Genomic DNA, 24,053 nt, shown 5'->3' with positions numbered 1-24,053 from the left:
AATCATTATAGATGTATACAAACAACTCAAATATATTTTGACATCAAAGTCAAGCAATTCACTTGGAAGAATACCATGGAATACATGAATTTTTAAAGTAAGGTATTGCTGTTGCTTTGTATTGTGAAAATATTTTCTATGGTCACATAGGATGGAGTGGCAATTTTGAAATTAAAGAAAATTAACTGATCCATTAGGACTTAGGAGAACAATTTGTACAGCTTTCCACAACTTCCAAGAGGTAGTGATACATACTTATCCTTTTGGCAATATCAAATTCAGTTTCTTCCAAGTTGTGCTTCAGACCTGGCTTGATATAATGGTTCAATAGAAGGAGATCCAGCGTATCATTGCTATATCTATTCCCAGCAGCAAGATGCATGGGGGTCAAGAAGCCTTTAACTTGGCCGTTGGTATCTGCATCATGATGAAATAAAGAAGCCACTCTGTTATTATTCCATGTATGAGTACTGTGCAGGGATGTCCAGCCATTCGCAGTTATTGCATGAATATCTGCCTTGAGCCACCAACTCATGGACAATATCTAAGTGTCCACTGTAGGCTTCTCGATGAAGAGGGGTATGCTCATCGTCATCCCTAGTAATCACATGAGTGACCTTTTTGGAAAGTAGTCTCTGCACTGTAGTAAAGCGATTGTTTTCAGCAGAACAAAGAAGAAATTTGCTTGGATACTATTTCATTTTTTTTTTTGCAATTGATACCATTTCTCACTTTTTCATCTTGTTCCTCAACTTCATCAGAATTGCCTAACCAGAGACTTTGAGTGCCAGTGAGAATGAGCTGTCCATGTATTTCCCCAATAGTTCACATTGGATGAAATGGTCAGAAAAATCTGGTGAATTTGCTGCATCTGTTTTTTTCACTATTATTTATTTTCTCTTTTTTCATTTTTACTATTCTAAATTATTCTAACTGGAGAGTAGGGGATTGGTAGAGAGCAGAGGAAAGATTTTCCTCCGTATTTAAAGGTACAGACTGAAAATGAGGACCAGTGTTTTCTTCTTGTGCAGCTTATTCTAAGAATGAGAAAACAGGAAATAATGTCTTCTATGTAAATGAATTGGGATATGGCAGAGCAGAAAGTGAAATGATGCAACCAAAAATATAAAAGCAAAATAAATTATGATAATTATGGAGCAATCATATTACTTATAAGAACCATGAAAGGGAGAGAGGAAGAGAGAGACAGATGTGCAATGATTTAGCTACCCACAAAATCCATCCCTCTCATCAAATTATAGAGCAAATAAATTTATTTTTTAAAAGAGATGGAAATAGAATTTAAGATCAGATGTCTCCATTGTTTTTAATTATATTCTTATTATCTTAAATACTTGTACAAGGGAATTTTCATTCAACATATCAGTTTTTTAAAGTAAAATGGATCTTTATATAACTTTTCCACACCCTTCCAAACCTCACCCCATTTTAATTTTTTCTAGTTTCATACTATCTGTATTGAATATTATACCTTCAGGCTCCTCCTCCATAACTCTCTTTATTCCTTCCTTTTGACTTCCACTTACATATTCCAAGTGATAGTTTCCTGGTATTCATTTTGTTGGAGTAAAGTTCAATTTTATAAGAAATTACGCCTTTGAAATACTCCTCTGCAAATAACATGCTTTGGTTAATATTTTTGTGTAAACTTGTATAAATTTCTAGCTTCCAAATATGGCTCTGACTCAGTTCCATTAATATATTTTTAGATCTATCCATTTCGTTGCAAATAATGTAACAGTCTTCAAAATGGATGGGTTCAATCCAATTGTGTATATGTGCCACTCTTTCTCTAATCATCACTCTGCCAAAGGGCATCTGGGCTGTTTCTGTAACTTGGCTACAGTGAATAGTGCAGCAGTGAACATGATTGTGAAAGTGATTTTACTGTTACGTTTTGGAATAATTCATCACTTCCTTTGTGGGAGCAATACTCTATCCAGTTTTCCATAATAAGAACATCCTTCCCTTCATCTTCATCACAATGTATTGCAAGTCCTCAAAAACACACTTACCCCTACACTTACCCCTACAGGTCTCAATAAGCTAAAACATCACTGTGCCCATATTCTTTCAAAACATTTTTTCATAATTGTACATATAATTTAGTGAGAACCTTCTATGTACTTTCCTAATGTGGGAATGAGGGACATGACAGAGTAAACGTAAGAAATATGCAACTTAATTAGCTATTATCATATTTAAAATCATGTTCAGCTCTAATTCATAGCCTCACATAATATTATTTTAATCTTTATTTGATTACTTCATCTAACCTGTAAATTATATCAGGTGAGTTAAAAGCATAGGCAAAAAGTGTGGTTTGATTTTGACACTCATGTGTGAGGTTGCACAACATGGGCAAATAGATGGATTGGAATTAATAGCTCTTATCCATTTTGTTAACGTAGAGATGATTTTCCCAACCTGATTCTTGAATTCTTATTCCATTCAACAACAAGAAACATGTGATAATTTCCTTTGTTTTGCTCCTTATTAACTTTTTTCCATTTTATTTTATAATGGATGATTTCATAAATGTACTGTACATACAAAAATATGCTAAATATTTCTATCCGTATGCATTGATATATACATACACACATATATTATGCAGGTTATATGATAATATATAATTTCAGTAACTGTACAATTTACTAAATTATTAAAACTATCGATGGCTCATGCCTGGCATCCTGGTTACTCGGGAGGCTGAGATCTGACAATCATAGTTTGAAGCCATCCTGGGCAAGAATGTCCAGGAGCCTCTTATCACCAAACAATCAACAGAAAATCAGAATTGGAACTGTGGTTCAAATAGTAGAGTGGTAGCCTTGAGAGAAAAATCTCAGGGATATCATCCAGGTTCTTAGTTTAGGAAGTACAATCTACCCAAATAAAATCTATTTAATTTACACCTGTGTAATTAAAGTATTTCCATCACCCAAATGCACAACCATGCTCATTTGCAAGGTAACTCTGTTTTGTCTGAAGTACCATAAAATATTTTCACTTAAGGTGAAAGCATTGGAACGTGGGTTCATTCTATCTCTCTCATGCATTTTTCCACTCAAATATTCAAATCTTACAATTATTCCAATTATTTAAAATAATAGCTTTTTACATTAATACCCAAATATTAGAGTTTGAATTGAGTGTCTTGTGCCCCATAAATGGGTGTTCTTACCACTTTGTCATGTCCCCAGCGCTAAATTATCCTGATTATTTTTCAGATCCTTGTGTATGACCTTGGGCTCAGTCCATGTTATGTTATTCTTCCTGGAATTTAGAATAACAGGTGCATGGCATTGTGTACTGATTTTTTTGTCCAGTCTGGGCTTTAACCTCTATCCTCTCAAGAGTAGACTCCCATGTAGTCAGGATTTTCATAAGTTTGTGATAGCTGATGTTTTTTTAAGACTTTGCATTTCCTGCAGGTTCTTGACTACTGAATTAATTTGTTTTCTTGGGTTGTGTTCATTTGAATGTATGTGTTGAGTTGTTCCTCACTTGTACTTTTGTTTCTTTCAATCAAGTTCTGCCGCGGACCGGGTTCTGTCGGGGCGACGGAGGACACCTAGGGGAGGAACCTGGAATAGGATGGGGAGATGGCAAACAGACAACTCACACACAAGAGGAGTGGATGCTGAGTGCTGAGTGCGATTTAATGCAGAGGATAGCAAACTTTTATAACAGAAGTCTCATGAGAAAGGGCAAAAGGTTACACAATCTTGCTGCATGGCTTCTTTCTTGGGTGGTCACCAGCTGGGCACCTGATAGGCATTTGTCTTCGGCTTATCTCTAAGGAATACAATGGGTTTGGGTTTCGATGTTTGTCACCAATTAACCATTACCTATTTTTATAGAGGCCTTAACTTTCCCATAAGATCTTTCCTGTCTCTTCTTTAATAGTAAACTTTAAGGAGACCTAGCAATTCTCTTAGTAAATAGCAGGAAATTCTCTCTCCTAAATAATTATCTCAGCAATTGCCATACATTCTTTCTGTTTTAGCTGAGCCTATAGCTTCTTGTAAATCCCTTACAAATAATTCCTTCTGCTGAAGTGACTTTGTGAAACCCCCAATACTTTTATATTTACTTATAACTTGTCTCCTAGCCTCCATAAGAGGCGTTTCAGGTTAGCACTTAACTCTGGTGAGTTAGTCATATTTTTAAGACACTCATCAGATATTGGAGTCGTCAACACTCTTAAGAGAGAGCTTTGAATAAGGGAACGTTGACAATGAGCAAGTACAAAAAGCAGTAGAAGCAGTAAAAGATTAACAGGCACTCTTATGAGGGAAGAAAGACAGAAACACATCTTTTCCCAGGGGTTTGCCAGCCTTTTTCCAGGAGTAGGCCTCTTAGAAGCCCTATTCTCCGAGGTAGACTTCGGTGAAGTCCCAAAACTTGGAGATAGGTTTCTGTAAAGCCCCATTCTCTGAGGTAGACTTTGGTGAAGTCCCAAAACTCAGAGATAGGTCTCTGAAGCCCCTATCATGGTCTGATAGATGGTTTCCCATGCTAAGCAGACTCTACTGGGGTCGGCGTGGCATTTGCCCCTTTTTTTTTTTTTTTCACCAGTCCTGACTCCGTGTATCAGTTAACTCAATTTTATGCCAGCTGTACTTGTAAGCTCCAATTTTAAGACATACTCATACCATTTGCGACATACTTAAACTTTCTGAGGTTTGTCTTAAAGACAATCCTTACTTTTCAAATTTCCCCAATTCTCTTTCCAAGGCTTTCTTTACTTCCTTCTTTCTTTACAATTCCTTTCCCAAGGCTTTCTTTACCACCCTCTTTCTTTACAATCCCTTGAGCATCTTTGTGGCTGGAGTTTAAAACTGCCCAATTTTCCTTTAGCTTGCGGAACCTTTATCTTAGAACAGCCTTAAGGCACCACTGTGATGCAGAAGCTTGCTAGATTTTAAGGCTAAGAGTATTACCTCCATTGATAACACACTCAGGTTATTACCATATCAGAGTCAAACTAGGCTGTGACCCTAGAGTGGATTTTCAGTCACTATGCACTGAAGTGCCTAAGACAAGCAAGCCAGTGATATCCATGTCCCCAATATCCACTGTGGGAAGAGAGAGGATTTCTGGATATCTTCCAAAAGAATGTCCCACAAGATTTTAGATTTAGCAGCAGTCAACCAGGAAGCAGACTCAGGTGATGGAATCAGGCAGGAGTTTTTCCAGGTGGCTGTCAGGCCGTCGTTGAACTTTACCCATTAGGGTATGCAGCAACAGCAGCAGCAGCAGCAACCGCAACAGCCAGGTCTCTCAGTGGCTCCAAGGGACTGTCACACCTCATGCTGGGCTGTAAATTCCTATACAGACTGGTTAAGGATACATTGCATAGGCTTGGCAGGCTTTGATCCTGCTGGTTTTTAAGATCTTTAAACAATAGCTCAGGACAATTTACTAAAACCACAACCTTTTTTACTAACCAGATATTTTTGTAAATCTTAGTCTTGTAATCATCTCTGACAGATGCAGTTTCCACACCTTGAACACCTACAACAGTTAACACTATTTTTTATGCCTTCTTCTTTTTTTTTTATTTTATTTTATCTATTTTGCCTCATTTCTCCAAAATTTCTGACTCTGGACCCTTGATCTTAAAATGGGGGTAGAAGGGCGAAGGTCAATCTTCTGTAACTTCTTCAAGCTGACTTCAGGGGCGTTGATCTTACCTAGCCAGGAACCTATAACCTTAGCCTATTTTACAAAGAGGCTATCAGGGTTAGATGTCATTAAGAACAATATTTAACTTTTGACAACTGCACAGACCTTTTCTCCGGCTACAGCAGTGTAGCTTGTTTAGTACTCTGGTTTGTAAAAGCATCTTTCTAGATGGCTTAGGAATGTGATCTCTAATGATCCCAAATAATGCCTAAGTTACCTTTGCAGGCCTTTAGACAGATATCAATAGAAACACTCTCTCAGGTTTACAAACTTTTTCCTGGGCAGATGAATTTCATGTAACTAGTGTCAGCTCAATAGTTACTGCCAATTAGAGCTTTTGGCACATAAAGGGGTTGAGATTTAAACTATCCCCTACATTTTATAACATTAGCTTTTTACTATCACAGAGGTCTGGCAAGTTCCTGTCCCTTACAAGGTAGTCATGAACATTAGGCATGCTTTCAAACTATCTTCCTATGACCTCCCGGCTCTGACCAGTTTTGAAGGGCCACGCACAAATGACTCTAGGATCTGACATTTCTGCCATCCAAGCAGTGGCTTTACTGCCTCTGGATGCTCTTCCATTGCTTTTGTCCCAGGAGTGTCTTCTTCACATTGGGATAAATGCCTCATTGGCATTTTCCTTAGCTGGTTGCTGGACTCAAACTTGGGGCCTGAGCACTGTCCCTCAGCTCTACAGCTTAAGGCTAGCACTCTGCCGCTTTGAGTCCCAGACTCGGGGCTTGAATGCTGTCCCCTAACTCTTCAGTCCAGGGCTAGTACTCTGCCACTGTGAGTCTCGAGCTTGGGGCTTGAGTACTGTCCCCCGACTCTTTAGTCCAGGGCTAGTACTCTGCTGGCTGAATAGAGGTGACAGTCTCACAGGGACTTTTCTGTGCCTGGGCTGGCTTTGAACCAGTTTGCAGATCAGTGAGTCTTACAAAAGGCCATTTTACTCCAATTGAAAGCAACAAGGTGGTCAACATAGAAGTAGCTTTTAAGCATGCTCTTACCTGAAACTTATTAAGAGTCAAAGTTACATCTGACAACTTGTAAGAATCCTCTGTGCTTTGCTCTGGTCTTTGCTGGAAACTTAAAAAACAACCTATAAGAGCAAACTAGAATAGCAATTATTTTGGTAATCCTAATTTTTTTCTTTGTGCACATTGAGGCCAATGTTAAGAACAATTTTACATTTAAACTTTATATCCAAAAATCCATTCCTAATTTTTTTAAACCTCTTATTAATCACCTTTAATATTTTATACTTTAGTTTTTATTTGCATATGAAAAGATCCCTTGAAATCTTGAGGCCAAGTGTCACTCATTGCCTCTTGGTTGCTTGTTTTAAAACAGATACACATTAAGATTTTTTAACTCAAATGACAATTTTTCCTTAATGCAAGAATTACAGTCACCTTTACTATATCACGAAGCTAGACTTAACACCTTTATAACTTTTAAAAACATCCTAATTGTAGAACATAATTGAAAGTAAGCCATATTATAGAAATAACTTTTTGCCCTCTTTTTAAGGCCTTCCTAATTTTAATGTTAACACATCCAAGGGGAAGTTTTTCCAGTACTAATCAGATCATCACACCACTCATTTTAACCATCATGTTTTCAGTGTCTATCTGCAGGGAAAAGAGACAGAACAATGATGGGCCACTTGGCCCCTCCTATGGAATGGCCACACACTCAATCTGACTCTTTAGGCTTAGATGAACTGCGTTTGTGCCAGTTTGCCTCACCATGCGTGGACTCCTCCCAGGGCCTGTCCCACTGCATGACCAGCTGAACTGCACTTCTGCTTGTTCACCCCTTACCCCTAAAGATAGGTCTTCTGTTGGTTTCTAAGTTTTTCCCCGTCTCTTCTCTTGGTTCTCAAATGAAATACAGTTTTAGATAGACAGAACAGGTAACATCTTTGACAGTGTTAAACTAACCTTTACATTTAAAATTTTAATATTTATCCCAAATTTTAGCCAAGGGAATTAGATCGCAAACAGCCAATGCATTTTTGTTAAGCCAGATAACTTGATTACAGTATAAACAGTCTTATGCATTTTAAAACATTAGTCTTTAAAATACCAGATTTTCTAATTTGCAAGTTAAAGAATCTTTAAAAAGCCATTTAAAACAATGTGAAGTTTTTTTTTTTTTTTTTTTTTAATTTTGGTTATGTCCAAACCTCATAACCTTTTGTTTTCTTTTTTTTTTCTTTTTTCTTTTTTTTTTTTTTTTTGGGGGGGGGGGGGTTCGGTCGTGGGGCCACAGCACCACAGCACCACTTCCGGCTTTTTTTTTTTTCTTTTGCTTATGTGGTGCTGAGGAATCGAACCCAGGGCTTAATGCATGCTAGGCAAGCACTCTACCACTAAGCCACATTCCCAGCCCCATCAAACCTCATAACCTTTTGAATTTTAAATTTAAACTCACCCAATTGTTACAGCATGCTGACAATTCTTATCTTTGAACACGTTCACAGACACACACAAAACACTTACACAGATCTTAAAGCGCGCAAAAATCAAAATCAGTTGTACATACACCTTTTAAAGTTTTTAAACAAAAATTTAAGACAGTATTCCTTTTAAACTAGGTACCTTTTTTGGGCTTCATTTTCCCAGAGCTTGCTTGTTAGCAAGGCAATTCACTAATTAGTCTTTTGGATCTCTGTGCTGTTCTCATTCAGCAAGCTGAATCCAGAGTCTGCTGAGTGAGCCTGTCACACTCACCCAAATCTTCCCTACCTCAGAAGACATAAAACGAACACACACAATAAACAAGACAAACAAGTGGCCACAAAGACAAAATCAGGTCTCAGTGAATGGGATGACATCTCACCACTTACCAGGGGACTAGAACCCCCTCTACCCGATCTCGAGGACAGCCCCACCCAGGGGTCCAGGGGACGTCTCCCACTGGCCCTGCTGGCAGTCTTATAGCGCGTCCGCCAAGACTCTCCGCCAGCCCCAAGACCACACCTGCAGGCTTTCACCATTCCTGAAATATGAAAGTTGTATCAAATGATCTAATTGTTTCTTATTCTCTTGGGGAGGGGCTGGTTGCCCCTCTGCCCGTTTTTTGTTTCCTCTGGAAGGAGGAGTTCCTTCTTTATGGAACTTAGATTTACATTCACTTTTTCAATGGTTCCCTTTTTCCTGTGGGAACCAAGGATTAGTTTGTTCTCCCACTCCTGCTGTGGAGGCTTTAGTGCCTCGTGCTTTTAGCATATGTTTTAAAATAGAGACAAACTATCCTTATTTTTAGAAGATGAACTCCCCATGATTTACTCGTTATCTTTCTCAGTCACAACTGAGGGGCCTGCAGCACCCCAACGAGCTTCTGACTACTATTCCAGGTGAAAAGAAAAGAAAGAGAGAGAGAGAGATGCTTACCTCCCAAGGTTCCTTGACTGAAGAAACTGCTTCGTGCCCCGCTCTGAGCCCCACGTTGGGCGCCACCTGCCGCGGACCGGGTTCTGTCGGGGCGACGGAGGACACCTAGGGGAGGAACCTGGAATAGGATGGGGAGATGGCAAACAGACAACTCACACACAAGAGGAGTGGATGCTGAGTGCTGAGTGCGATTTAATGCAGAGGATAGCAAACTTTTATAACAGAAGTCTCATGAGAAAGGGCAAAAGGTTACACAATCTTGCTGCATGGCTTCTTTCTTGGGTGGTCACCAGCTGGGCACCTGATAGGCATTTGTCTTCGGCTTATCTCTAAGGAATACAATGGGTTTGGGTTTCGATGTTTGTCACCAATTAACCATTACCTATTTTTATAGAGGCCTTAACTTTCCCATAAGATCTTTCCTGTCTCTTCTTTAATAGTAAACTTTAAGGAGACCTAGCAATTCTCTTAGTAAATAGCAGGAAATTCTCTCTCCTAAATAATTATCTCAGCAATTGCCATACATTCTTTCTGTTTTAGCTGAGCCTATAGCTTCTTGTAAATCCCTTACAAATAATTCCTTCTGCTGAAGTGACTTTGTGAAACCCCCAATACTTTTATATTTACTTATAACTTGTCTCCTAGCCTCCATAAGAGGCGTTTCAGGTTAGCACTTAACTCTGGTGAGTTAGTCATATTTTTAAGACACTCATCAGATATTGGAGTCGTCAACACTCTTAAGAGAGAGCTTTGAATAAGGGAACGTTGACAATGAGCAAGTACAAAAAGCAGTAGAAGCAGTAAAAGATTAACAGGCACTCTTATGAGGGAAGAAAGACAGAAACACATCTTTTCCCAGGGGTTTGCCAGCCTTTTTCCAGGAGTAGGCCTCTTAGAAGCCCTATTCTCCGAGGTAGACTTCGGTGAAGTCCCAAAACTTGGAGATAGGTTTCTGTAAAGCCCCATTCTCTGAGGTAGACTTTGGTGAAGTCCCAAAACTCAGAGATAGGTCTCTGAAGCCCCTATCATGGTCTGATAGATGGTTTCCCATGCTAAGCAGACTCTACTGGGGTCGGCGTGGCAAAGTTCTTACCTAAAATGCTGAGAAACCAATTCTTCTTTTTCATGATAGTCAAGGTGAACATGATTTATTACAAAGCAATTTCAGTAATATTTAAACATCTTCATATCTATGGATGGTACATAAATGATAAGTGCTGTGACGGGTTTTTTTATTTTCACAGCAGTCTTTGCCATGCACAGACAGATCATCATAAAATCTATGAAGATAATAAAACTACAAATGCAAGCAAAGAGAAGAAAAACCTATTATTAATTGTTTGACAGAGGCTTGCGTTCTAGTGAAAGAAATACGTTGCTTGATGCAAGATTTCACAAAATTGTATTGCTAGGGTGAAGCTAAACAATCATCTAATTCTACAGAATTGAGGGAGAAGAATCAAACTCCTGAATAGTTTACATATGGGTCAAATAAAAGCATGCTTCTAAAAAGAGAGTTTACTTTAGAGAAACATGATGAGTTCTATGTAAATAGGTGCTTAGCTGATTTTGTTAATTTGTAAACTAATACAGGGAAATAGGGTACAGCAAGGTAAAAAAAAGAACTTCGCATTGAAATACTCGTGTGTGTGTGTGTGTGTGTGTGTGTGTGTGTGTGTGTGTGTGTGTGTGTACATGCACGTGTATACACGCATGCATATGTGCAAGTGCTCATTTATTCATTCATCATCCCTAAGCTTCTTTGTCCAAGGATAGTGGCTTACCACTTGAGCCATTGTTCCACTTCTGGTTTTTTGGAGATAATTGCATGTATTTTCATGATTGGACTGGCTTTGAATAGTGGTCTTCATATCTCAGCCTCCAGAGTAGCTAGCTAATCTTACTCAGCCCCCAAGTAGCTAGTTAAAATTCGGCCTGTCCTCTATACTTCACTGCTTTTTTATTCTTGTCCTCAGGTGTTCACATGCCTAAGTCATATATATGTCTGAACTCTTAACTACTGAGGAGGCTTGAGAACAGAACCCAGGCCAAAAGTTTAGTGGACTTCTTTCTCAATCTATAGTTGGGTGCATTGGATCATTTCTACCATCCTGCACTATCTACAGGTTAAGATTGGAAGGGCTGCCGAATCCAGGCCAGCCAGGTTAGGAAGCAAGACAATTTGGTGTGCAACTCTTATGCCCTTGATAATGAGAAGGTTAAAAAGTCAGATCAGATGCATGTTCTTTTGAAAGGGAACCCCTATCCTAAAATTAACCACTGATATGACACCACTCTACAAAAACAATACCCAAGTTGAACACAATTTCCCACAACCAAAATAAGCATATACTTTAACATGCAAAAACTTAGTACAATCTGCTCTTTGCTCTAATATCAGCTTCATGTAATTATCATATCATGTGACAGAATAGTTTCTTCATTAAACTGATTATATATTTTAAGAAACCTAGAAAATTCTTTCTCACATATTAAATCAAACAAATGGCAAATTGCCTCATTTCTTACCTATTTGACTACCACTATAAATTCATCTTATTACTATTATTAATAGTAATATATTCAGATTTATTAAAATTTACTTTGTAACAGTTTTTAAACTTTTGGCTTCTCTGCTGAAGTTGAAGTATTTAAATAGTATCATCAAATTTTATTACTTGGGTACTTAGGGCAGTTTTTTAAAAAGTTTTAAACCAATGGTTTCTAGTAATTCTGTTTTTTTTTGGGGGGGGGAGGGTGTCGGATCATGGGACCTGAATTCTGGGCCTGGGTGCTGTTCCTCAAGGCTAGTTCAAGGCTAGCACTCGACCACTTGATCCACAGCGCCACTTCCAGTTTTTTTTTCTGTTTATGTGACGCTGAGGAATTGAACCCAGGGACTCAAACATGCAAAGCAAGAGTTCTACCACTGAGCCACCTTCCTAGCTCTCTATGAATTCTTAATTGGTATATTATTTAGTTTATTTTTAATTTCAATTTAATTTTATTGTAAAGGTAATTTACAGAGGGGATACAGCTACCTAAATAAAGTAATGAGTACATTTATTATGGAAGGAACATATTTATCGCTTCCATTGATTTTTTTGCACACTCAAAAAATAAAACTACTGATGCTTTTCCTGTCGATATTGACCAATGGGTACTTTTCTTTCTTCATGCATTTTTTATTATAAAATTGATATACAGAGGGCTTACAGTTATTTAAGTCAACTAAAGAGTACACTTCATTTTATTTTCTAAATTTTGAACTTAATTATTTTCTTTTGTTTCTTTAGGGTAATTCTTTTTTCAGAGTTGTAAGATTAGTTAATTTAGTTTTGCATAATTTTAACACATGTAAATTATTCAGAGATATATTTTTTGCTTTCAAAATAGTTAACATGTGAATTTTTAAAAATTATTTTCTTAAATTTTATATGGTTGATGAATTTAAATAACTTTAATTTCTTAAAGTTCTAAACATATTTGTTCAGGTAATGAATACTGTATTTTCAAGAAGCACATACTTAATAAAAAAGGCTGCATTACATGGTCACTTTTTGGAAATATTTATACTTGAATTAAAAAAAAAAACTGAGCTGGGCATAGTGATTTGTAGTTTCCATTTTCTAACTATGGTGGGAAGTGTAAATAGGGTTTGCAATTCGGGAGAGACTGGGAAAATATGAGACCTTATCATAAAATTTCCAGAGTGAAATGATTAGAGATATAGCCATGCCTAGCAAGATATAGAGCACCTGGTTATCATATACTAAATCTTGAGTTAAAACACCAGTAACATCAATCTTTAATCAAAATAAAAGTATACATGTTTCAAAATGTTTATTATTTAAAACTTGTTTGCAAATTTCTCATGTCTTTTATTTCTTAATTTTCAATTTACTTAATCTATAAGAATCCAAGTATCTTGTGACTTTTATTTCTACTAAACTTTTAAATAGTATGAGCAATATTATGATTTCATATATTAAAATACTTTTACTGTTTATGATAATTTCCTCTGTTTAATATGATAATAACAGTATTCCAAATGTGTGTATGTGCTATGTGTGTGTGTGTTTATGTGGGTTTTGTGTGTGTGTGCTTTGTGTGTACTTTGTAATGCTTGGGAGATCACACAATTGTTTCACATATGTTAGGCCAAAGTTTTATCACTGAACTATACTGTCTAGTTATAATACAATTTGTGTTTTAAGTTATGACTTTTTAAAATTTTCATTCCTAGTATGCTTTTCAAAATTATATATGATAAAATGTGATCAATCTTCTATCCACATTAGCAACTGTTAGTTTTATTCTTTCTCTTATTTCTTTGGAAATGAATTATATTCCTATTACAACTTTTTTACATTGTAACAGCTCTATACAATGCTTTGTTTTCTATTTTATTTTTTCCATGTTATCTGACTTTCAGTCCAAACTATCAGGTGGATTAAAAAGAAACTTGATTCAGAACACTTTATTTTTCTCCTTCTCTTCTCTGAAGTCTTTCTGTTTTTTGAAACAATACCAATGACATACAGCTCCTATGTGATCCACCATTCTTCCCCATCTCTCTCTCTTCTGCAGTACAGCTCAAGTCGTTATCATTCAGCTTTATTATGCTATAATGTTATCTAAAGCTTAACTCATTCCTAAATTAATTTTAGTTGCTTTGAGCAATCTCTAAAGACATTTATCTATATATAATATCAGGGGTTTTTGTTTCCACAATGTGCGAAATATGAGTGACTATCAAACATCCAGATATCTCTGGAGAATATTGGTCCACCTGCTCAATAATACCGTATGTAAATTCAAGGAATTCATAACAATCTTGTAAAATGGTGTAGCTTGAACCTTCATACAAGATTTGAATCGTATTACCATGTTTAGTGAAGATAACCTAGTTCTATTATAAGAACAGACGCATAGAAGAAGGTAACAGATTTTTCAAAAATAAATTCTTAGTTTTATGTTCCACAGATAATGAAAAGGATGCTATGAGACTTTATGAAATAAAAACAGAATCTTAAATGGTTGTATTGGCACTATTGCCTCTCTAGATTTAAAGAATGATCTTAGAATATTACCTCAATCCTTTGTTTGTGTGTATGTATGTCGGTCATGGGGTTTGAACTCTGGGCTTGGGAGTTGTCCATGTGCTCTTCAGCTCAAGGTGAGCACTCTAACGCTTGAGCAACAGCAAAACTGCCAGTTTTCTAGTGGTTTATTGGAGATAAGATTCTCATGGACTTTCCTGCCCAGGATAGCTTTAAACCACCATCCTCAGATCTCAGCCTCCTCAATAGCTAGGATTACAGGCGTGAGCCACCGGCACCTGGCCTACCTGAAACCTTATAAAGAATGATTATCAAACTAAATGTGAGATGTAAAAACCTGTAAAACATAAATGTAAATATTCATGACATCGGATTAGTAAAGGTTTCTAAAAATTTGACATGGAAAACATTAGTAGCTAAAGAGAAGCAAGAACTGGATTATATCAAGTGATAACCTTTCATAATTCAAAGGACACTATAACAGAAACGAAACCATATCCAACAGATAGAGGGCATATATTTGTTAATGCTACAATGTTAATGCTACAATGATTCTGAAACTTAAGTGTTTTTTGGGAGGGGTCCGGTTGTGGGCCCTGAACTCTGGGCCTGGGCCCTGTCCTTCAGCTCTTCAGCTCAAGGCTAGCGCTCTACCACTTGAGCCACAGAGCGCTCTACCACTTGAGCCACAGAGCAACTTCCAGCTTTTTTTTTGCTTATGTGATGCAAAGGAATCGAACCCAGGGCCTCAGGCATGCAAGGCATCGCTCTACCACTGAGCCACCTTCCCAGCCCCTGAAACTTAAGTATTTTTATATCTTCTAATTCTATATAAATTTTTTCCTGAATAGTATATTTCGTTAAATAACATATGCAAATTAATAGTCAATAGGAGGAGCATATGAAATAAGCTCCTTTTTAGTGTCTAAGAAGTAATAAAAACTCACTAATAAGTCCATAATATAAAAAGAGGACACAAAATATAGTAATGCATTTGTGGAGAAATTGATATACTTCTGATAGTGATCAATTTGTATAAAACTACAATCATTTTAGCAAATAAGATTTCAAGTCTTCAAAAGGTGAAAGAGAATTTTTATAGGATCCAGGCATTACACTTCTATGAATGTATTAAACAGAAGTAAAAAACCTTTTTTGGATAGAGAATGTAGTTAATTGACAGTGAACTTGAATAGTATGTGTGAGACCCTGGAAATGATCCGCAAAAAACAAATTTGGAAAAGACACACTATAGAGGATGTATGCTGGGCAAATTCCTGTAACTGAATTTTATATCTATTTTTAATGTCTGTTCTAAAATTTAGAGCATTTCTATTTGAAGGAATGCAAGTTTGTGAAAATCGGGCTTTGAAAACCTATGAAGGCACAATTCACTTCCAAAGCACTAAAATGTATACAATAAAAGGAGATAATATATTGTAAGTGAATTGCATGTCAGGAAAAAAAAAAACTATTGTTAAAACTTCTTCACACAAAATGCAGAATAGCTAAAAAGATGTTTTGGTGTTGGCTAAAAACTCTTTGTAAACTACTGCATTTAAAACAAAGATGTGATTTCTGTTTATTTTGAGGGTATTTTGGCCGTTTGGATTTATACAGAGATAACTCAATCCAAAAGTATATGTGATAACTGGAATACCTAGGAATTATGCATCAATTCTAAGTAATTTTTTTTATTATTTTTTATTGTGAAAATACTGTACAGATGGGTTACAATTACCTGGGCAAGATAATGAATACATTTCTTATCAAGCATTGTAGCCTCCCCCTTTGTTTCTCCTTCCTCTCCCTTCCCATCCTCCCCCTGTCCCCCCACCCAATCCTCCCTGTTCCCCCCCAAAGTTGTAAAGTTCATTTTTCAACATAACGACTTTTACATCTCATTGTTAAAATGAGTCCACCTGTATCCCTATTGTTTTCCCATGGTTTCCCTTATTTGCAATATCTAGTATATGTCTGAGTCAAGCAGAAAAGGCCAGATAAGATGATGTTAGGGAAATGAACCCTAAGGTAGGTATTCAAATGTTTTCTTTTCTTTCGTACGATTGTTTCTAACACATTTATGATTATTTCTTTGTTGCTTTGTATGTCCCTCCCCCACAGTATAACCCCTGCTTTCACTGTATTTGATGTCGGTATAATTGTGGAGGGGAAGGGGTAAAACTTCTAAGTAATTGAGAAACTTTTCTGGAAGAAACTTTTAGCAAATGACAAAAGACACAAATCTATGCATCTGCATTTTATGAAAGTCATGTTACATGCTCAATCCAATTGCTTATCTCTAGTTTTCTAGGAAAAACGTATTCTCAAGATAAGAAACAAAAGCAGTGAAAATAAAAAATACACAATCATCTTGATTTATTTGTGAAAGTAACAAATGAAATAAAGTAATTCCACTGAAGGGACTCCAATATTAGTGTATGTGAAGATCTTCCTAAATACCAATATCCATTACATTTTTGGAATTTTAATTTCTACTAACATAGGAAAACTAGAACAAAAAAAAACAAATACAGACTTAGAGTGAACTAGCCTTGAAATCATTTTCTTAATTGTTTTGAAATTACAAAAGAATTGATACTCCTTTGCTTTGGAAATCATTTAAAAATATTTATCACTTATGATAATTCAAATACCAAGCAAGAGTAATTTTATATAATCATTATAAATATCATTTTATTACTATTGTAAATTAGAATAAAAAATCAGTCCCAATATATGACGTACCTATCATTATTCTTAACTTCTAATCATTACCTAAATATCTTAAACAATCTAAATAATCATGTCTTTAACATGGACGTAAATGTTCTATACTTTTTTACTTAACATTTTCCAGGGGTATGTATTCATGTTTCTAAGAAATGTTCACAGCAGTTAAAAGATGCTGTTGTGAAATTAATGTGCTTGCTACATTTTTTGTTGTGGGTGTTGTTTTTAGTGGTTAATTGGAGATAAGAATCTAACAAGTACTTTTCTGTCTGGGCTAGTTTCGGAAACAATTCTAAGATCTCAGCACCCAGACTAGCTCTTATTATAAGGGTGAGTTACCGGCACTTGATTTCATGAAGTTTTTTTTAATTTTAATTCTATTTGAAGATACTTGTTTCACTAAAATGTATATCATTCTACACATAAATTTAGATATATGTATATATTTCTGAGGACAAATATTCTCTAAAAATATACTATTCTACACATAACATTTATATATAGAGAGAGAAGACAGATATACATATATATATAGAGAGAGAAGACAGACTCACTCTAAAAATTATATGCGACTATTTTTGACCTTTTTCATTTCAAAGATATACAGTCTATTTTTCTAAAAGTTTTCTAGAATAAAATAACTAATATTTCAATAGAAAGTAGAGTTTATTACTTTCAAGGGAATTTTAGATATACACATGATATTATAGTAACATTTACAGTATATTACATGAAAAGGTTCTGCCCAAACTCTTAAATATTTGATTGTAGTTAGGGGAAGAAAGGAAGTTAATTCATACTGATTAGGAAATTGCAATGCTTCAAAAAATCTATTCCATAATTTGTTATAAGCACATAGTCAAACTACCTGATATGGTTTAGGTTTTTTGTTTATTTGTTCAAAATTTCAATATGAATTAATGCACAGTGGTAACATTAAAATTATTAATCAAAAGACAAATAATAAAATCATAGACACATATCTGATGTTCAATAATTAGCACTTATGTTGCTAATAATAATTTTGATGGGGAGGATGATGACCACAGTGTAGCCTGATAATGACGATGTTGTGATTGAAAAGGAAAAAAAAATACGTAGATATCTTTGAACCTGGATTTCCCACATTGAATGCATAGTTATAAACAGCGTTGGATTACATACAATAAGAATAAGAGGAGGAGGGCTGGGAAGGTGGCTCAGTGGCAGAGTGCTGCCCTTGTCTACATGAGGCTCTGGGTTTGATTCCTCAGCACCACATAAGCAGAAAAAGCGGGAAGTGGCACTGTTGCTCAAGTGGTAGAGTGCATTGAGCGAAGAGCTGAGGGACAGTGCCAGGCCAAGAGTCCAGGCCCCATGACGAACCAAACCAAACAAAACAAAACAAAACAGAATAACAAAAGGAGAGTTTGAATATCAAGAATTACAATCACATAAACAGGTACAGACAGTAAAAACCCTAATGTTATTCCAGCAGTCTTTCTAATGTATATACACTCACTGTTCTTGGTGGTATTATTTTCTTATAAATAAAATCGTTTATTTCCACATTTTGATGGACTAAGATGTAGGTTTCAACTTAGTGTGATTAGTTCAAATAACATTCTCATATAGATACCATTCAATAACCAATGTTTTCAAATGATATATTAAGAGTATGTTCTTCATTACAGCTGTAAATACATGACACAATTTACATAATACTACTTACATTTCTGCAGTTACCATAAAAGGACACAAGCTGCAGAGCCAGGAGTTAAAATTTATTTTTATTTCTGCATAAAACTATTTCTGACTTTATACCAACAAACTGAATTTGACACTTTCCTTATTTGTAAGCTAAGGTAGAAAATGTATTGACTGTTTACTTTCTTTTTCCTTGCTCTAGACGTCAACAAATATATTCTTCAATATTTCTGGCAGATTACATCCATTAAATGTAAGACCAACATTCAATGTTGTGAGTAATTAATGGTACTAGAGTTTTTGTCTGAGTTATTCACTCTGTGTGCTTACAAGGAGACTCATTGGGTGATAGAGAGGACCAATATGAAAAGCTAGAAGTCAACAAATATATTCTTCAATATTTCTGGCAGATTACATCCATTAAATGTAAGACCAACATTCAATGTTGTGAGTAATTAATGATACTAGAATTTTTGTCTGAGTTCTTCACTCTGTGTGCTTACAAGGAGACTCATTGGGTGATGGAGAGGACCAATATGAAAAGACTGGGGAGAAATGCATACTTAGTAAACAGTTGGTTTAGGACTGAGTGACTGGTGATGGGTATTTGCAATAGGCTGGTGTGTCAGGGTCATAAAAAGAAGTACATAGAAATTACATTAGTGACAGAAACTGAGAAAATCTTGATCATTCATCTTATCTAATGGATGGAGGTAGGGTAAGAGGAAATCTAAAGTTTTTCCACATCTCTGTCTCCTAACTGTGTTAGTTACATTCTTGGTGATAAGGATGGATTTAGATGGATTTATCTTGGTGATAAAGATGGATTTAGAGGAAAAAACTCTCTGATAGTTCTAAGATTTATGTTAAACAGATGCAAAGATAGGTCTGTTTGGACATCATCAAAATATTCATAACCATGAATATGAAAAATAATAAAATCAGGGACATTATTAAAGGGAAGAGGAAAAGGAATGTTCTGACGAAAGTGTGAAGAATGTGAGTACCAGAGTGGACAAGATTAGAGGAAAGTGATAAATAAGGAAACAAAAAAGGAATAAACACAGATTTACAGAAGAAAAGGAAGGAAAGAATTTTCAGGAAGATATTGAAGGAAACCTACTATTTGGATTTGAAAAGTAAAAGGACATAGACAAGTTCAATAAGAACAGTGTTTTGGTGAAAGTTATATTGATAAAATGTTGAGATGTGAATGTGTGGACAAAATTCTGGATCGATTAATTCAACAGATCCTGTTGATTCTAAATGTTGGGAACAAATGCTTTAATCCTGACCTTAGAAATATTATACAGATATAACTGTCATGAACTTTTCTTAGTGGTATTCTGTGAATATTTTTGAAAACTTTATTTAGCTAGGAGATTATAGATTGAACTACAGCACAAAAAAGCCTAATTTGTCCTAGAGTTCCAATTAGTGACCCATCTATGCATATCATTTTGGGATTTTATTGAAATATATATAGATACGTTTGGATATCTTATCAGCCTACTCATTATAAATGTAGGACAAGTAACACCAAGTATTAGGTTGAATATACAACTTTAATGATGTGACTGAAGACTCCTGGAATTGATTCCTCTTTAGAATAGAAAATGCCTCAATAGCAATTGACACATCATAACTGCCATATACACTATTGAAATCTAAATCTTGTTACGTATATCTCCATGCTAAAATAGCACTGTCAACCAACCTGACACAAGTTCTTATACGTAGGAAAATGTTCTTATAAACTTCAAGCTTTTATTGAATGGAAAAATTCAGACATTACTCTCACCACGAGGATTAAATGCCTAACAAGATAAGAACTTTTGCTTTAATGCTTTTCTTTCACTTTCTCATACACATTGTCAAGTAGTGAAGGATTCTGATTTAACAATAAGACAATCGTGACTTGTATTAACACAACATCTAGGATCTAATGTTAATTTGGATACTTACTAATTAGCTCCAAATTTTGTGGATATTTATATTTCTTCTGGGTAAACTAATGAACTCCATGAAAATGTCCCTAAGGAGCCTTTCAATTCTAATATCACTGTCTCAAAATGCTTTAAATTCTACATCCTTTAATGTGGGCATAGGGTTGAGTATTACCCTATTGCTTAACATGGACAAAGTACCTTCATACATAGACTGGGCGTGTATAAACAAGAAGTGGTAGTTGAACAATGTTCTTAGCAGTTTGTACAGATGAAATGGAAATAGAGCAACTATGAACTCAAAAGGAATGTGCAAAGAAGACAAAGGCACAAAGTAGAATGTTCCAAGAAAAGCTAAAGTATAATTTCAAATAATGTGCTCAGGTGTGAGGGTGTGTTCAAAGTACAGGTTCAGACAATATAGTTGGATATCTTGGGCGGAAAACTGCTTTAAACTGTTCTGGGATAATTGTACAAGTAGAAGGCCCTAATTTTGACTCTAATCAGCCACAACGTCATCAATTTACCAAGTGCAAAGTGAGAAAAAGAGGGCTGATCACATTTAGTGTTGAAACAATGGCAATAACATAACTTTTCTTGTAAGTGTTCATTTATTTTGGAGCATTTAAGTAGGGAAAAGCCAAGTAAATATTTTGCATGTACCTAAATTAAGTGGGACGTATTATATTGGTATCTCTTTAACTTGGAAGTTTTAGATTATGTCTTTTTGTACTCTAACTTGGGATAATGATCTGCTGTCAGTTATTTTCTTCTCTTACCATTTTTTTGCCCTTCCACTTACATAATTATTATTTAAAGAGACATAATTGAGCTTGCCCTTCTAAATTCTTCAAATTTATCTGAACTACTTCATACTTCTGGCAGCCTCCTATATCTTTCTCAAGGGAAACATTTTGTCACTACCATTTTTATCCTACATGATATTGGATATCTTCCTGGCTAATTCACGCAAGATATACATTAGACTCATCCTATATCTCAACATTTGTACCACCATAAAATACTATCTTACATAGAAATCATGATATTAGTATATCTGTTGAGGCAGCATCTGTCATTTTTGAATGACCTTAAGTGATACTTACATGCAATCATGTTTTAAAACAATATGCCACTTAGTAGATGAATGAATTGACAAAATGTGGTTTAAATATGTACGGAGTACTTCTATGCTTCCTATTCATAAGGAAATGGAAAGACTTGGAAAAATCCTACTAAAAAAATAAGCAAGACACAAAGAAACAGATTTCATGGTTTCCCTCATTTGTAATAACTAGGAAATATCTGATAGTCTTAGCAGATGAGCAGAATGAATCAGTAGCTATGTATAAATGACCATATAAAATGATGCTGAGCAAAATAAACTCCTAGATATGGAAAGAGAGGTTTGTCTTTGTGGTTGTTGTTTTTAATGTACTATGTGATTTCTTTTTTCTTTTGTGTTTTCCCATATGGTTTGTCCATTGTTGTATTTGGATTCAGTATCCTGTGTATTGTATATACATTTATCTTCATTTGGCAAGCGAAGCAGAACAATAAAATGGCGAGACAAAGGACAAAAGGCAAACCAATGCAGTAGCAATAGTCACAGGACAATATGTTGGAAATTTACATTACAATTTGTGAGTGGTATTGGGGTGAAGGAAAAGTGAGAAAAATGAGGGAGGGGGTAAAAATTTTGACATGTTATTTATTCAATACCTTACAATTACTGCAACCCCTTCTATATATCACCTTGACAATAAAATTAAGTTAAAAAATGAGCTACATAAAATATAATTTCACTGTATTGGTATAGTAAATATTATTCTATGTGTATTACCTTTAAAAATGAACATTTTGGTTGCTAATTTGAATTACCTCTTTCTTTGTCAGACATCAACTGGAATGTTATCAAACTATACAATATTTTCAGAATATACTTGGCATTATTTGGAAAAAAACATCATTTTTAGTGTTGTCTCATACTAAAACAGAAAACCGTTCAATTCTATGGAAACTCCTAACTTTGAAAACTTACTAATTGTTAAAAGGAGAGAATATATCTGTTCCTCAACATTCCTATGACTACTAACTACTCATTTTCAAATTCTGAACATGCCATACCAGAGACATTCAAAAGAGTACCTGTTTGTATTTTATTTAATTCTGCAATAGATGCAATTTTCAATGAGGCATTACATATTTAAAAGTCAACAGAAAAAATAGACACGTTCTTGTAGAGGATAAAACTATGAAGTAACTATAATAATTAATTTTTTTTTGGTAAGTCGTGGGGCTTGAAATCTGGGCTTGGGCACTGTCCCTGCACTCTGCAGCTCAAGGTGAACGCTCTACCACTTGAGCCACAGTGCCACTTCCAATAAAAATTCCGTAAGAGTAAACTTTTGTTCATCAGATTAACTATTATTTCTATGACAATCAATCCCAAGTTTTTATGCCGTAAAGTCATCCTAGTCCAACAGTTTCCAACTTGTAAGGTGCACGTTATGAATCCCTAAATTCACATCATGACTAGTTTATCAATATTGTGAAAAAATACTACACTTTTGCTAATGTGATGCCCTTCCTATTGTGGAAAGAATAATACACTTAACTTTGCTACATCATTTTCCCAACAGTGGTATTCTTGAGATCAGAACACTTGCAAATAGAATTTATTTTTATTTTTATTTTATAATTATTTTACTATATATATATTATCTATCATAGATATTCAGGAGATCTGTATATCTTAATATTAAGGTTTGAAGATTATGGTTGAAAGCCCACCCAGGCAGGAAAGTTCCTTGGATTCTTATATCCAATAAACTCATAAGGAAAAGCCAGACCAAAGTGGCACTGAGGTTCAAGTGGTAGAGCAGTAGCCTTGATCAAAAACAGGCTCAGGGACAGTGCCCAAGCCCAGGGGCTAAGCCCTAGGACAAACCAAACAACAAAATCAAAATTTAAAAACCCCTCAAACCTAGCATTTTTCTCATTGTATACAGATGGACATAATTAAGAAATTACTTTCTGTGTTATGTAAAGGTAAGAAAAAAAGATGTCACACAATTACTCTCTTCATACCATGTTACACCAAAGTCTCAAAAGATTGCTCTTTTTCTATATTTATAAATTAATATCATCAATTTGTTGACAATTTGTCTAGATTATTCACATTATCATTTTACACATGAACTGTTGGAATTATCTATTAACTAAGTTCTTATTATACCTCACTTGAAAGACTACTCTAGTCAATTAGAATGCCAGAATCATTTGTGAATTTGTAAATTAAATATTTTATTTGAAAAGAATTTTGCAGTATCCTATAGAATATTAAATTACAAAAAAAAATATCTATTTTAAATCTAATTCTAATTTAGGCAAGTCTACAAAGTCCTATATTAAATGAACTTTCCTATTTCTCCAGGCTTACACTTTTGTAATTCTTCATCATTTCTTTGGAATCTAACAGAATGATGCTTACTTTTTCAAATTTT

The sequence above is a fragment of the Dipodomys merriami genome, unplaced genomic scaffold, assembly GCF_024711535.1.
Source record: "Dipodomys merriami isolate MVZ:Mamm:240054 unplaced genomic scaffold, mDipMer1.0.p SCAF_295, whole genome shotgun sequence".
NCBI classification, from domain to species: domain Eukaryota; kingdom Metazoa; phylum Chordata; class Mammalia; order Rodentia; family Heteromyidae; genus Dipodomys; species Dipodomys merriami.
Note: the sequence above shows the minus strand (reverse complement) of the source record.